Raw genomic sequence first — 16,047 nt, 5'->3', positions numbered from 1 at the left:
AAAAATTAGAATTTTGATTGAGCATAGAAAAAAAAATTGCTTTTTTTGTACAATAATAGCCCCGATGATTGACGATAATAAATTGAATTTGTCATAAAAATGTTCTGAATCAGACTGTACAAGTTTTATTTGTATCAATTGTCTGTACAGCTGCTTCAATTTATTGTTGGATTAGAAACAATGAACAGGGTGCCGTTGATGTCGCCGCTGACGTCATTATATTCTTATATATGTATATGTCCGAACTTATCATAACTTATATCTTTGTCGTTGAAACTTTCAAATTATAATTGTTCCATATATCAAAACAATTCATATATTACAAACCATCTAGGTATTTTTTTATATAAATAGATATCAAAATTAACAAAAAAAAAAAAAATTTTTTTTTTTAAAATAAATATTGGGTCAGAATTTTTTAAACGGATCAAAAAAATTTAATTTTTAATGTTAAATGTTTTTTTTTACTCCTACTGTGATTAAAATAATTTTCTGAAATATTTAGAAGAAAAATAAATTGTTTTTTAAAGTTATAAACAATTGAAATTTTTAGCTATGTGTTAAATAAAAAAAAAAAATTTCTCGAGATCCAGTTAAAAAATTTAAAAACAAAAAATTATGTTTTTCTCGTTATTATAAAAAGTAGTTTTTGTTTTAAAAAATGTTTTTATTTTAAATGTTAAAAAAAATTTTTTTGTTCTAATATTTTTAGAAACTTATTTTAATTACAGTAAAAGTAAAAAAAACTGATTGTCTCGCGAGTTCCATTTCAAATTCTCTGTTAACTTTTGAGATAAGCATGAAAATTTCTTTGCAAATATAAAAAGAATAATATTTGTTTTAAAAAAAGGCATTTTTCGGCTGAAAGTAAAAACGATTTCACTTTTCACTTTTTTTTTTCTCTCAAAGAGAACAATGTCCTCTTTCTCTTTATTGTCGGCTCTATGCAATTATTGTAAAATAGAGGCGATAGTTCGTCTATATAATTATCAGTGAAGAAAAATGCGGAAATTGTCATAAAAAAATATAATTCAAATTTGAATGTAACTTTCTCTTCATCTGTGAAATATTTTTTGTCCATATTATATATTAAATACAATTACCCTTCTCTCATTGCGAAAATATTGGACAAATTTATTCTTTGTCTTCATTTTAAACTGTATATCTTTATTCATAATATGTTAATTATAAAATTAATATAAATAAATCTGGGCCCCAATTATTAATCAACTAGATTGATTAATTATTATTAAATATAGGTGCAATTTAATTAAACCCATAATCTGGAAAATTATTTATCATATTCCGCTTGTCGTGTGATCTTTGTCTTATAACAGAAGTTAACAATTATGCTCGGGATTCTGCTTATAAACTTCATACGTGTATGGATATAAATAATAGTTTAGACCTTAGGTAAAAGATGAAAGGTCATTCATGTTTAATAAAAATTGCTAATAACGCGGTCATCATCCGGCCGACAATGAATTCCCACGAACCAATATATAAATAGATAAAGAAATTTTCAGGAAGTTACATCTCGTGAGCTCTTAATCTCTATAATCATGATCTAAACTAAAAAGTTTGACGGAACAAACAGGATTCTCGTTATAATAGTTATATAATTTATCTATAACATTTTCTCGTGCAAAAAAAATATAGCTTATATACATATATCGATAAAAATTCTCCAATCAAAATTTAATGTAACATAAAGAAATAAAAATTATAGCTGTCTCTCTAAATTTTAAATAGTAAAAAGTGGTCCTACTAATTGACATTAGTACACTGAGAAAAATTTAGAGCAACCAAAATTTGGTTGGGCCAACAAAAAAATTTTGTTGGTATTTAAGCAACCAAACTATTTGTTTGAGCCACAGAAAAAACCTGAATTCAAATTGAGTATAGATTCTATACTCAATTTGATTCGCAACAAAAATGAAACTGGTTGTCTCATTTCGAGTTCTAAGGTAAAAGTATCAAAATGAAACAGGCAAGTTTCATTTTGAGAAAAAGAAAAATGGAAAAATATTGTGAAATAACGAATAATTTTGCACAAAAACATGAAATATAATAATTACAAAGAAGTAAATAACACGCTAGACTTAATATATTTGATTAAAAATTGCTTGTAATCGCGTAATAAAATAATAAAGGAAATATGTTTTTAGGTTAGAAAAATGAAAACATGTGTTTTGACAACAGGAACGGTACTGCCAACTTAAATAATAGCGGTAAATTTAAAAACTTATGAAATTAATTATTATCTACGTAAATAATAATAAATAATTTTTATTTAAAAACTTCTAAATATTCGTACTGTCAAAATAATCTTTCTGGTGTTGTTGAAACATTAGAAACAATAATTGAAATACAAAATTACTCTGCTTATGATGCCAACTTAGAAATCTGAAATTCCAGCCAATATCATTTTGAATAACATAAAGTTTGTCCCATACTCATTTCGATACCCAAAAGAAAATGAGTTGCAACAAAAATGAGTCCAAGTTTTTTCTGTGTAGTCAACCAAAAAATTTGGTTGAGTGTTTTTTGTTGGCATAAAAAAAATGTTTGGTTAGCCCAATAACATTTCGCCTGGGATCGAACCTCTGTTTTAAAACTGAAGGTCGGGAGCTCTGAACACTGGACTACCCATCCTTGTGAGAGATTTAAACTAACTGTCCTCTTAAGCTATAAGCTGAGAGCGAATCAAATTATTTGGTTGTCGCAACCAAATTTTAATTAGGACAACAAACGATCATTTGGTTTTTTAGACCAAACTATTTTGTTGTGTTAACCAAATTATTTTGTTGTCGAAACCAAATTTTAGTTGGAATTTAAAAATGTTCAACCAAATAATTTTGTTGACCTAACCAAATGTTTGGTTGAGATAACTCTACGACTTTGTTTCAGCCAACCAAAATTTGTCTACAAGAACCAAAATTGCCTTACCAAACAATTTTGTTGCAAACATTAAATTTTTTTTCTCAGTGTAAGAATTTTTACTAATTTTTAGTAAAATATTACTATTTGTATTAGTAGTTTAAAAATTTTTTACTAAATTTTTAGTAAAAAGTGACTAAAAATTAGTGAAAAATCTTACTAATTTAAATTAGTACCTCATTTTTCACTAATTTAGATCTAAATAGGTGACAATTAAAAAATCAACTCTCTAAATTTGAAATAGTAAGAATTCGTTTACTTATTCAAATTGGTCTAAATTTTCACTAACTTTTAGTTAAATATTACTATTTGATTTAGTTATTTATTTTTTTTTACTAAAGTTTCAGTGAAAAATGGACTAAAAATTGGTAGAAATTTTCACTAATTTCCAGTCAAATATTACTATTTAATTTAATAAATATATCTACTATTTTTATTTTACTATAAAGTTTTAGTGCAAAATGACTAAAAATTAGTAAACATTTTCACTAATTTAAATTAATGAATGAATTCTCACTAATTCAAATTTATAAAGAGAAGATAATGTGAAAATTGATAATTTCGATAAATAATAATCATCAAAAATATATATCAAAATACCAGTCGACAAAATTTTTATCAATTTTTCTTTATATTTTATAATTCAGTGATTTGAAGAAACGATGTAGAAATATTTAATACAAATATATTAAAAAATAGATAACCGTTTTTGTATTACCAAACGTAAATGTTATATATATATATAAAATTATAGAAAGATAGATGTATATATATATCGCTCGTCATGGAATTTTTATTCAAAAGTCAGAGCAATATATTAATCGTGACTAAATTAAAGAAAGCCACGAGATGAGAGTGTTTGAGGGTCGTACCAAATGGGTCGCGTATTTTGATTGGTCAGACAACGGGAAGTTAACGTCATAATGTTAATGAGATTCGTAAAAGGCAATTAACTATAGCGTCGAGAGATAACGCGACTCAATTGACGCAGGCCACCAGCTGATAAGTAATTTCGATTTTTTTTTCTCTCATTTCATTTACACAACGAATCGGCAAAAACTTATCACTCAGGTCAGGGTTCGAATCGTCTTCAATTTATATTTTTCCGGGCTGAAAAGGAACCCTCTTCTCAGCGAACAACAATTATCTCGATCTCCATTCGTCTTCTTCCCATATACATACATATATATATATACATATTTTTATATAAATATATAAAATATTTTGAGAAAAAAGCGAAAGAAAGAAAAAAGAAAATTTTATTTGTGCTTAATAATTTTTTTTATTTGAAACAAATAAAAAGTTATTAAGCTCTGAGACAAATATATTTTTATTTGCTTTAAATAAATTTTATTTGTTTAAAATAAACGTCAATAAAATTATTATTGGTTTAAATACAATTTATTTAATTCAAATAAAAATTATTTGGTCACAAAATAAAGTCACTTTACATATGTGACGCTTCACGAGAAAGGGGACCTTAAAGAAACAAAAATTTTAGATTATGATTAGTGATAGTTTAATTAATTTTATTTTTATTTTTAATTATGTGAAATCAAAATCACTTTCTATTTAATATTTTAGATCTAATATAAAGACAGAGTAGTTTGTATTAAGAGTTATTTCTCTTCATTTATTTTCAATCTAAAAAAGAAAGAAGAAAAAATAACCTTAAATTTTTTACCTATAAGGTCCCTTTTCTTGTCGAGCGTCACATTATGAATAAAAAATTTCTATTGAATTGAAATTGAAATTAATATTAATAAATTAAATTCAAATTCAAAACTAAATATTTTTTAGATTAAAAAAAATAATTTATTGGGTTAAAATTATAAATATTTGAAAAAAAAATTTTTTTCGCTTTACGTGTCTGTGATAACAAGCACATTCATTTGCAAAGTGAATATGCCTCTTTAGCAACAAGATATGAAAATTGCTACGCACGAAAAGTGATAACCTTTTCACATACACAAGAAGTAATTTACGTTAATCAGAAATCGCAAAAATAATGAGCATAGCGAGATTTAAGTATATATATACTTTAATAAAGTCTTTGCGCAGTTCATAATGAAATATATATATGAACGAAAATAGATTTTGTAACTTTCGTTTTTGTCTCCCCCTAATCAATCATGTCTTCCTGGGTTGATAGGCGCGTATCGTAACTATACTATCAAGAAATGTGTTTTTTTTTTTAATTTAATACATTTTTTTCTCTTATAATATATACTATATTATAAACCTATAATAAAGGACTGTAATTTTGATTGATTATTTTGAATTAATAATCTTGATACACTGGAAAAAAAATTTATTTGATTCAAATGAAATTAATATTAAATTTTAAAAAATTACTTGAACCAAATAATTTTTGAGTCAATTAAAAAGGTATTTGTTTTAAATACAGAAATCATTGGTTCAAATATAGTTTATTTATAAAATTATAATAATAATTAATAATTATAATAGTTTATTTATATATTAAAAATTTTATAAATAAATATAATAAAAAAAATCGATTAGTAAAATTGTTTCCAATCCCAAATCGAGTGTGAATTTTTTTCTTTTCGATCGGATATAATATGAAAAAAAAGAATGGGACATTTTTCTACATTAAAAAAAAAAAATAAACCGATAGTTTAATTAATAATACATAAAACCACACACACACACACACATATTGATATTGAATAGAAGATTATTTTTTTTGATAGAAATAAAAGAAAATGATCATTAAAGGCCGCATTTATAATCTGCGATTGGATTTGCGCAATAAGAAAATTATTGATGGCAGAGGCAATAAATGAAAAAGACGATTGCGTATCAATGAATGTTCTCGACAAGCACTTCCACGCAGGTTATCTTATTCGTTGAACAGAGAGCGCGCGGGTTCGAGAACCTGTCCATGGCAATTCAGGGACGAAAGAAGACTCGAGAGATAATGGTACACGCGTCCATCACTATATACACTTGTCAATTTAATGCAAATAAGATTTATTGTCCACACTGATATACCCTCTAGGGATGAACAAATTACTGCCACCTTGTGCGACTCAATTATAATTTACTTCCAAATTACATAATAAACATAATTTTATTTTCTCTATATAGATTTTTCATCATATTTTCAAAAATTAATTTCAATAAATAATATTCTATATATATACATTTTCTTTAAAAGTACATATTCATCATATGTTTTTCAATTTTAATTTATATAAAAATTTACATGAAAAAAAAAAAATGATGAGTCAGTTTACTTATTGAATTAATAAGAATTTTTATTAAAAATTATTTCACATAAAAATAAATCAATAAGTTTCTCTATGAATTACTAAAAAAAAACAAATTTATTTGTGTTTGTGATAAAATAAAAGAGGGGAAAAAATTGTTTTCTGGTAGATCAATGTGAAAACGATTGACTGCAAATTAGCTAACCCGAGTTCGATTCCCGTTGGTGGTAATATTTTCTAAATTTAAATAAGTAAAAAATTCACAAGTAACTTCATTCTGGCATTAACTTATTAATTAATTAGTAGTAATTAATTAATATATAATACAAATTAAATAATATATTTATATTAGTAACTATCTTTTTGTATATTAGTCAAAAAAAATCTACTATATTGAAATGATAAGCACATTAATTATTTTTACAGCGATATAACGGTAATTTATTAATTTTTATGTCATTGAAGCAAAAATTGCCAGTGAAACATATAATCTTTTGAGTTGATTGTTTTTTTTTTAAGTTAATATTAATGCTTTATAATTCACTGAGTCACTGATTGTCATGATTCATTTTTGTTTGTCTCTTATCTGAATACTCAATTATGATTTTCATTCTATAATTTCATTAATATTGTAAATAGTTTTTTTTTCATCAAAAGCATCATAAGAAGATAAAAAATGTATTTTTTTAAATGCTTAATCAGTTGATTTCAGAAACAAATACCAACTAGAAAGAAACTTTTATAACTTTTTGTTAATTTTTTCCATTTTAATATTATTCTACGAATTAGTGATTTTTTTTTTTGACTAATTTTCATTGAAAAAAAATATATAAATGACGTCATATACTTTTTATAAAATAATATTTTTCAAATATACAGTCAATTTTAGAATTTAATAAATAATAAAAAAATAATAATAATAATGGCAATAATGGAGTAAATATAAATGAATGAACTGATATAATAAAAAGTATTTCTTAGAACAGTAAAATAGTATCATTTAAAAAACTGTCGATATAGAAATATGTCTGTATATAGTAAAACCAACAAAGACCTACGTTGTTTCTTTTCAATAACTGTGTGTCCCCTTCTCTAAGACTGCAAGATATACCTTTATCATAGAACCACCTCCTTTTTTTTTCTCTTTCAGAGTTAGCTTATCACCAAAACAGCCACTTCGACAGAATGCAAAGTCATATCGAATGAAAAAAAAAAAGAAAGAAAATAAGAATTATCGTTGACGGCAGACGATTGCCAGCCACCCCTTTCCATTTTTACATGATAGTAGAATACAAAGCAAAAGAGTATAAACTACCAGATAATTTAAAATGACTTTCATTCCGGTTTTTAGTGTTATACATATAATATATATTTTTCACAGAAATCGTGGGAATTCGTATTCACTCATATCTTATCGCTACTTCATCGAGAACTGCATTCATATATATAATTTCAAAAATAAATGAAAGAATCACTGTTTTACTATATATATATATATATATATATATATAGTAAAAAAAAGTATAAAAAGTCTTTCACTAAATGTTTAATTTATAGGTTAAAAACCAATTAGCGGATATAGAATACAATGAAAAGGAAATTTTATTTTAAGATGTACCTACAAGTCTCAAATTAAATTTGAAATCGATAATTTAAGGAAGAATCAGACAAATAATCGGAAAAAAAGTTAATCCAACTGTGAATTTTTTTATTTTTAAAGCAACCATTACCATAGCAGCCGTTACCATAGAAACCGTTTCCATAGCAACCGTTACTATGGTAGTAAACGTTACCTTAGCAGGCAATTGGATTGTTGTGCAAACAATTTTTGGATTGTTGTCAGTAGATTTGTTGATATTACAATTCGAAATGTTAATATTACAATTCAGATTGTTGTCAATACAAATGTATGTTGTTTTAAACAACAGTACAAATTTTTTGTTGTCAGATTTGTTCAGTTTGAAATTCCGCACAGTTGCAGAAGAAAACTCTTTGTTGATTGCTGATGAAACAATCCGGATTTGTTCAGCTGACAGGTTTATTGCTCCATGTCACGTGGTCATCTTAAATTCTCGCAAACTGGCCACTTTTGCTTTTATTATTAGTTTTTTTTAAAATGACAAAGTGCTGTTAAGTACATAATGAATCCGGTTAAAGTGAGAAATCTATTGGAAGTGTGGTGAATGGATGAAGCTTTGTTAATAATAAAACAAATTGTATTGCCGATTTAACAATTTAGTTTTGTTATTTCAACTGTTCCATAACAATTTTCTTTGCTCATCAAACAATTCTATTTGTTCATCGAACAATCTGAATAGTTTTAATAACAATCCTATTTTAACAATTTTTTTTGTCCCAACAACAAATAAAATTGCTGGTTCTATATTGACAATCCGGAATTGTTGTGTGAACTTAATTTTTAGTAACCACAACAATTCTTTTTCTTCCGTGTAGCGTTTTTTGTTTTTCGTTAGAATCAAAAATATGGTGAAAAAATTACAAAAACCAAAACACAAAAACAGCAAAAAATGACAAAGTTTGAATTTTTTGGGGTACTTTTCTACCCCAGTTGTTCTGTCTAGGGTTAACTCTCAATATACAATCACTAATGTAAAATTTAAAAAACACAAAATTTTTTTGCAACTATATAAGGTTCTTTTCACTGTAATGAGTCCTAAAACTGTTTATCAAATTCTGCAAAGGAAAATTCATATTGTCGCCACCCTCTTTACCAAAAATTTCCAGTAGTCAAGATTTGACAGGATAAGGATGACATAAAAATTTGTTAATTAATAAAAAAAAATTGTTTTTATTTTTTTGTACACGGAGAAAAATGAGTTTGCTATTATATGGATAGCAAATTTTTAGCTCTGCGGTAGCTAATATTTAGCTACCACAGCAAAACATGTTAGCTTTGGAAGCTAATTATTAGCTGTATTAGCTAACAATAATTGCTATCCATATAATAGCAATTGAGGGGCCGGAAACAATAACAACCAGTACGCTCGGCCGGTCGCTTTGAAGCCAGTCAACACGTCAAAAAGGTGAAAAAATTGAAACTCAAAATTCGGATTTTTCAGAAGCAATACTTTATAGAAGATAAAAAAATTCATCTTTTTTCTCTCAGAAATTTTTTTCTAAATCCAATATTTTTTATAATAAAAGCAAAAAACCCAAAAAAAAATTTTCTCAAATTTAATTAAATTTTGAAATATAAACGATCATTTCTTTCACAATTAGTAATAAATTTATTTACAACTTGGTATACATACTAAATTAGGTCTAATAAAGCCATTAAAACATTAGAAAAGGGGAAAAAAAATTATTGTTTTATTATTTTTAATTAAAAATTGAAAGAGGTCGATATTCACATTCTCTAACTTTTGACGATAAAATGTCTACAGGGAATTTCAAAACTGTTAGAACTTCTCTTATAATATTTATATTCTTTATATTTATTTATATTATATTTATAATATGCGTATTTTAAATATTTACAAAATATCAAGTATGAATTATAAATGTTACTAATATTAATATTGTTAACAATTCTAATACTAATGTACATACATATAAAATACTGATCACAAAAAATAAACATAACTTTCTTCTTATTTCACTAATTTCTTATTATTCGAGCCGAAATAATTTCACATACTTCAAGAAAGAGTCTCCAGCGGGTTAAGTGAACGCGATGGGCTATCCGCTTTTTCTTGAAAATTAATTTTTTTAAAAACTGTAACAGGAATTGATTTGGAATTTTGCAGAAAACTTCCTGAAATAGTAGTGAATAAATATTATAAGAGAAGTTCTTACAGTTTTGAAATTCCCTGCAGACATTTTATCGTCAAAAGTTAGAAAATGTGAATATCGACCTCTTTCAATTTTTAATTAAAAATAATAAAACAATAATTTTTTTTGCCTTTTCTAATGTTTTTAATGGCTTTATTAGACCTAATTTAGTATGTATACCAAGTTGTAAACAAATTTATTACTATTTGTGAAAGAAATAATCGTTTACATTTTAAAATTTCATTACATTTGATAAAATTTTTTTTGGGCTTTTTGCTTTTATTATCAAAAATATTGGATTTAAAAAAAAGTTTCTAAGAGAAAAAAGATATGTTTTTTTATTTTCTATAAGGTATTGGTTCTGAAAAATCCGAATTTTGAGTTTCAATTTTGAGGTGTTGATTGGCTTCAAAGCGACCGGCCGAGCGTACTGGTTGTTATTGTTTCCGGCCCCTCAATTGTGGTTAGCTAAGGTAACTAAATTTTAACTAATATAGCTAACTATTTTTCTCCGTGTAGAAAAAAAGTGTAATTTATGCCACTCTGATAAAAATTTGATGGGAAGAAGAAATTTGACATGTTTTTAACGAGAATTGTAAATTCTCGAAAACTTATCTCATCGTCCCACCACCCGCTCAATTCTTCTTTACTGAAATGCACACACAACCATATATATACATATATAATATCGCCGAAGAGAAAAAGAATACCCTGAAATTGTAGTAGATAGCCTTTTGTTGAAGGCAGTCTGCAAAACATAAAATTCTAGTGAGATGTAGAGAGCGTGGACCAAGGTCGGAAAAAAGACAGACAATCATGACTTTGAAAAGGTGCAAGAGAGAGAAAAGGATCGACAACCCCATAGGCGCGCGCACACACTGTCTGAGAAACACTGTCAGAGAGATAACCAATGGTCCAGACACATATACACTCGCAGCATCTCTTATATATACTATATGGGAGAACCGTGTAATTCTGAGAAGTGTACAGTCATTGGAAAAAGTGACGGGGGTTGGGTGGAAGAGTAGGAGGAGGTGGAGACCAAAAGGGAAGTTATACTGAACATGAAGTGAGATGAGAAAGAAAGGGTGAAAAAGAACAGAGATGGAAATACTTATGTATATATATATATATATATGTATATTGCAAGAAAATCCCGCTGAGTCCTTGTTCGATCATTTTGTCTTGTTTTCATTAACACTCTATGTTCACGGCCGCTATATCGTGATGACAAAGACCGCCGCATGTGCAGTCAACGTTCGCAATATAACCAAGAGAAAGAACCTTTGTCACAACTCATATTTTCCTCGGAAGTATTTACAAATGCAAATTTTCTCTCTTTATTTTTCTTTCCTTTCTTTTCAACTTATTCGAAACAAACTAAAAGTTCAAAAATAAATTTTTACTCACAAAGAGAATATTCTTTTTCTTTCCTCTTCTTTTATAAAAATTTAACAAAAACAATATTTTTGTTACATTATGTACATTGAAAATTTTTCAAATGACAATAAAAAATTATTGTTCTTTTTCTGTGTTTAAAAATAACTATAGGTGTTCATTTCATGACCATTTAGCTTCCTCATCATGATACACTTATATTCAAGATTAAAAGAAGGATTACAACTAATATAGCGATCAATTTTATAAATATTAGTAAAATGTAAACTTTGTGCACCTCAATCGTTTCGTTTTTATGCCAGAAATACAATTTTGACAAGAATTAATTAAAATTTTTATATCAGAAAAAGTTATTGCAAAAAATACGAAAAACGATTATTTTCAAAAACTCCAAAAAATGATTTAATCTATAGATTTCAGTAAAATATGAACTTTATATAGGCTAATCGACTCGTTTTAATGCAAGAAATAAGTTTTTTTAGTAAACAAAATTAAATTGACAAAGAAAAAAATATTTTGAAAAAAAATTTTGTTTTTAAATTTTGAAAAAATTGTAAAAAATAAAATGTTGTGAATATATTCGGAAATTCTTGTGTCAGATTTTAAGTAGGGTAACTGCACCAGTGGTGGATCAATTAAGCCTACTAAATTTATTATTTTGACTTTAAAGGTGTACAGATTTTTTCAGATGAAAAATATAGGGTAATCTTTATAATAGTATGAATTAACAAGTCTCCAAGGACACTATCGTGTAGTTTTCGACCTGCTTGTAACGTTTACACCCCCTCACACTCCCATTCAACAATAAAATGACATTGCTCCAGTCGTGGATCATTTACCCCTTTACACTACACAAAAATAACTTAATGATGTAAATTTTTTTCCAAAAGTATTCTATATGGAAAGAATTGATTACTTTCTACTCTAAAAATTAAAAAAATTTAGACTAAACAATTATTTTTTAAGATTTCATGTGAAAAAGCATAAAATCAACAATTGTTGTATTGCTCTGTTTTCCTAAATATTTTCAAATGATTTTATTTCATAAAACTTATCTATACACCTCCCCTAAACTATTGAAACATTTAGTTCAATTAGAAATAGCTTATTTTAACCTATTTAACGCTGTTGATGAACCATTGGTGCCTGATCCACCACTGGTGCATTTACCCTATTAATGATTACAATAAGCATACAAAATTTCAGGACAATTCCTTAAAACGTTTCTGAGATAATTTGTACACAATATTTTGTGACATACACACACACAGACATCTGGACATTTGCTCAGGACTTCATATATATTATATCTATAGATGAAAATGAGTCCATATAACCCAATTTTAAAAAATCGAAAATCGTCACGAATGCGAAGCTTCTTCATGAGAAAGCAAAATGAGGTGAAACAAATTGGTTTTGATTCTATGGTAAATGTATCTGAAGAGAAAATTTTTTATTTATCTCAGAGCTAAATATTTATTTTACAAATGTATATTTAAAGTCTAATTCCCTTTTTTTATAGAGTAATTTTAAAAAAATTAACATAAAATAAAAGCTAGGAAAAATGGAAAACAAAATAAAAGTAATTTTTACCATACTTCCGTATCACAGAAAAAACCTAGTCTATCATTGTTGTTGCATCTCAAAATGAGCCAATGCTAAACGACATAGATAGTGGCGTCACCAATAACCTGGTTCATTTTTGTTGCACTTCCAGGTTTTTTCTGCGTAGTAAATCCTAAGCTATACCCGTAATTTCTGCGCATTTTTAAGAACTTTTGTTCCGTAAATAGTAAATATTACCATTTCCAGAGTAAATTTGACTATTTCAGTAGTAATTTTGCCTATTTCCGGAACAAAAGTTTCACTTTGTAAATAGTACAAGATACTTTATATTTTTTTCCTTGTAGGTAAAAAATTAATTATTATTTTCCGAATGAAAAATATATATGAATAATTCTCCACGAAGCGTACAATTCTATATCCCTTGTGTTTTTTAAGAAATAAATTGTACATATTGCAATGAATCCAACGTGAAAAAGTAACTTTAGTGTTTACAAACAAAAGTCTATTGTCATTTTAATTTATAAAATTAAATATTATTTTTAAAATACAAATTAAAAAGCTAAACCATCATTTTGCTACGCGGAGAATCACCCATATACATTTTTTTCAATCGTCCGAATCAATCCGAATATTATGATAGATTTTATTATATTTTACATTCTTTAATATGAAAAAAATGAATGAACGTAATATACGAGTTCTAAAATTTAATACTCAAAACCTTTCGACCTAACTCGAAATTAAAAAGAAAAGAAAAATCGACTACATTATAATTTAATATATTATGTATGTGTTATATGCGGTACAATATATCGTTTGAATTTTAAAACAGCATCCAGAATTAGTAATTTTTTGCAGTAAACTTCCTGCGCGTAAACACTATACACTCGCACACGGAGTCATCAGCTGAGAAAGAAAATATCAATGGGACCTTCTGACCCCGTATATTTAGAATACTGTACACAAACAAAGGGGGAGTATTATAGGAATGACTAAAACTTCATCTCAAATATATACTTTGCATGTATATGGGGCATTCCACGGGAAATTTTCATTTAAAATTTATTTTTTTACCCGAATCATTTTTTTTTTTCGAAATCTATATATGAAAAATAAGAAAATACGTAATTTTTTATTTGGTAAAAATGAAAAAAGTTATGATTTTTTAAAATTTAACGTCATCAAAAGCAGTGTATTTTTGAAACATTTTTTTTTATCTATTGTACTATCTCTCTAAATTTGAATCAGCGAAATCCCACTGGTTCTCAGTGAATAGTCACTGATTGAAATAGCTATAAGTATACCACTGAAAATCAGCGAATTTTCGCTATTTCAATCAGTGAAAAATTTATTCACTGAAGTGATCAGTGAACGGTCACTGGTTTAATTATTAGTTTTCACTGAAGTCATCAGTGAAATAAATATTTATTACTAGTAGTTTTTGTGACAAAAGAAAGAAGAAAAGTTTTCTGATTATTTATTTTTTTATTCAAATACATTAATTAAAAAAATAAAAATCACTTCGTTTTCTTCCCCGATAATATTACACAAATTGATATGCAACAATGCAACAACACTTCGAGCTCCTGTGTTAAGGCCATAAATATAATTTTCAATAAAATTATAAAAAATTTGCAACCCGGGTGGATAACAAAGATTTAACACGTAATAAAATTTAAACAATAGGTCGAAGCCATTGACAGAACTTCCATCCCCTTGGACTAAAAAGGAATTTTGTTTTGATCCTTTCACGAAAAGGATATATGGTTGGACTGATGCTGATACTTCTTTTCTCACATCACAAACTGTGTTCGGCAAATTTGTTCCTTCCTATAAAATAGAAAATTGTACAGGATAAAAAGTTTGCATTAAATTATTTAATATTAAATTTTTTTTTAAATTCAACTTACAGGTACAAACCTTTCAAAATTTGTAAACATTCCTCTGGAACATTATTTTCCTTTAGTTTCTTGATAAATTCCGAATCCATTTCACGTTGAAGCTATTATTCTACAAATTTAAAAGAAAACTTAAGTCTATATTTTATAAATAATTAATATAACATAATAGTGTAAAATCATGTAAAGCAAATAAGTGAAGTTATGTTTCAATTTAAATAAGTCAATTATTTTTCACATGAGTTTAAATTCATACACTTCACAAATAAGAATAATAATGCATGGTACAAAAAATAATTTATAAAATTAATTATCATTATTTAATATTTTATAAAATTTCTTACAAAAATATAAACAAAACTGATGTAAACAGAAGTAAATCATTGCCAAAATTGGATTTAATTTGAAGTACTAATTGACATGAAACTTACAATAAGGAAGACACATAAAATTATTGTGAATATACTTACTATTTTAACAATTTTATTTGATATCTGTTAATTTTCTCAACTTTTATCTTATAAATAAACATATACGCGTAATGCACAAAATGTCGCGTCGCTTTGATAGAATTTACTGCGCAGAATCAAACCTACAATTTTGTATGTACTGATTTTCCACCGGTTGTCGCTGATTCTCAGTGAAAGTTAAAGCCACTGAGAAAATCAGCGAAATTTCCGCTGATTTAAATTTAGAGAGTAATGTATAAAAAATTATGCTGTAGGTATATGAAATTTTTTAATTATTCTTAAATTTTTCAAATATATGCTCAAAAATAACGTACCTATAATGAAAGCAACAAAACACTGCCTTTAATGAAGGTTAAATTTTAAAAAATAATAACTTTCTTCATTTTTATCAAATAAAAAAATACGTATTTTCTTATTTTTCACACAGATTTCGAAAAAAAAATGTTTCGGTCAAAAGAAAAAAATTTCGAATTAAAATTTCCCGTGGAATGCCCCATATACATATAGGCCTTCTGTTTTCTGCTTATATGCAATCTTTCTCGTCCCTTTTTGAATTCCATATAACGCAGAAGCACGTTCGAGTTACTATATATCTCGTCTGGATATGTTTTTTTTCTCTACTTCGCACACAAGCAACGATTTCTAGTGACGGAAGTAATTTTAAAGATTTTTATTACTTACGGGAAGTCGCCATAAAAGAAATGAATGGAGATATTTATTTAGAACAACAGACTATACAACTTGTTTCCT

The 16,047-nt window shown here is 26.5% G+C and overlaps 2 long non-coding RNA genes across 2 annotated transcripts in view; both read right to left on the bottom strand.

The window, feature by feature from the left end:
• Positions 1-16,047, bottom strand: part of LOC127291408 (uncharacterized) — a 68,018-nt gene that overhangs the window by 15,298 nt on the left and 36,673 nt on the right. The gene's annotated exons all lie outside the window — the stretch shown is intronic.
• On the bottom strand, positions 14,460-15,388 carry LOC127291407 (uncharacterized). Its single transcript, XR_007844599.1, has 3 exons — positions 15,298-15,388; positions 14,840-14,939; positions 14,460-14,759 (listed from the first exon to the last, which is right to left on the bottom strand). It is a non-coding gene; the product is annotated as an uncharacterized LOC127291407 (long non-coding RNA).

The sequence above is a fragment of the Leptopilina boulardi genome, unplaced genomic scaffold (assembly GCF_019393585.1).
Source record: "Leptopilina boulardi isolate dan_hultmark-lab unplaced genomic scaffold, ZJU_Lbou_2.1 LbouV2_137, whole genome shotgun sequence".
Classification (NCBI taxonomy): Eukaryota; Metazoa; Arthropoda; class Insecta; order Hymenoptera; family Figitidae; genus Leptopilina; species Leptopilina boulardi.
The sequence above is the reverse complement of the archived record's forward strand: the minus strand, read 5'-3'. Positions and strand labels throughout refer to the sequence as shown.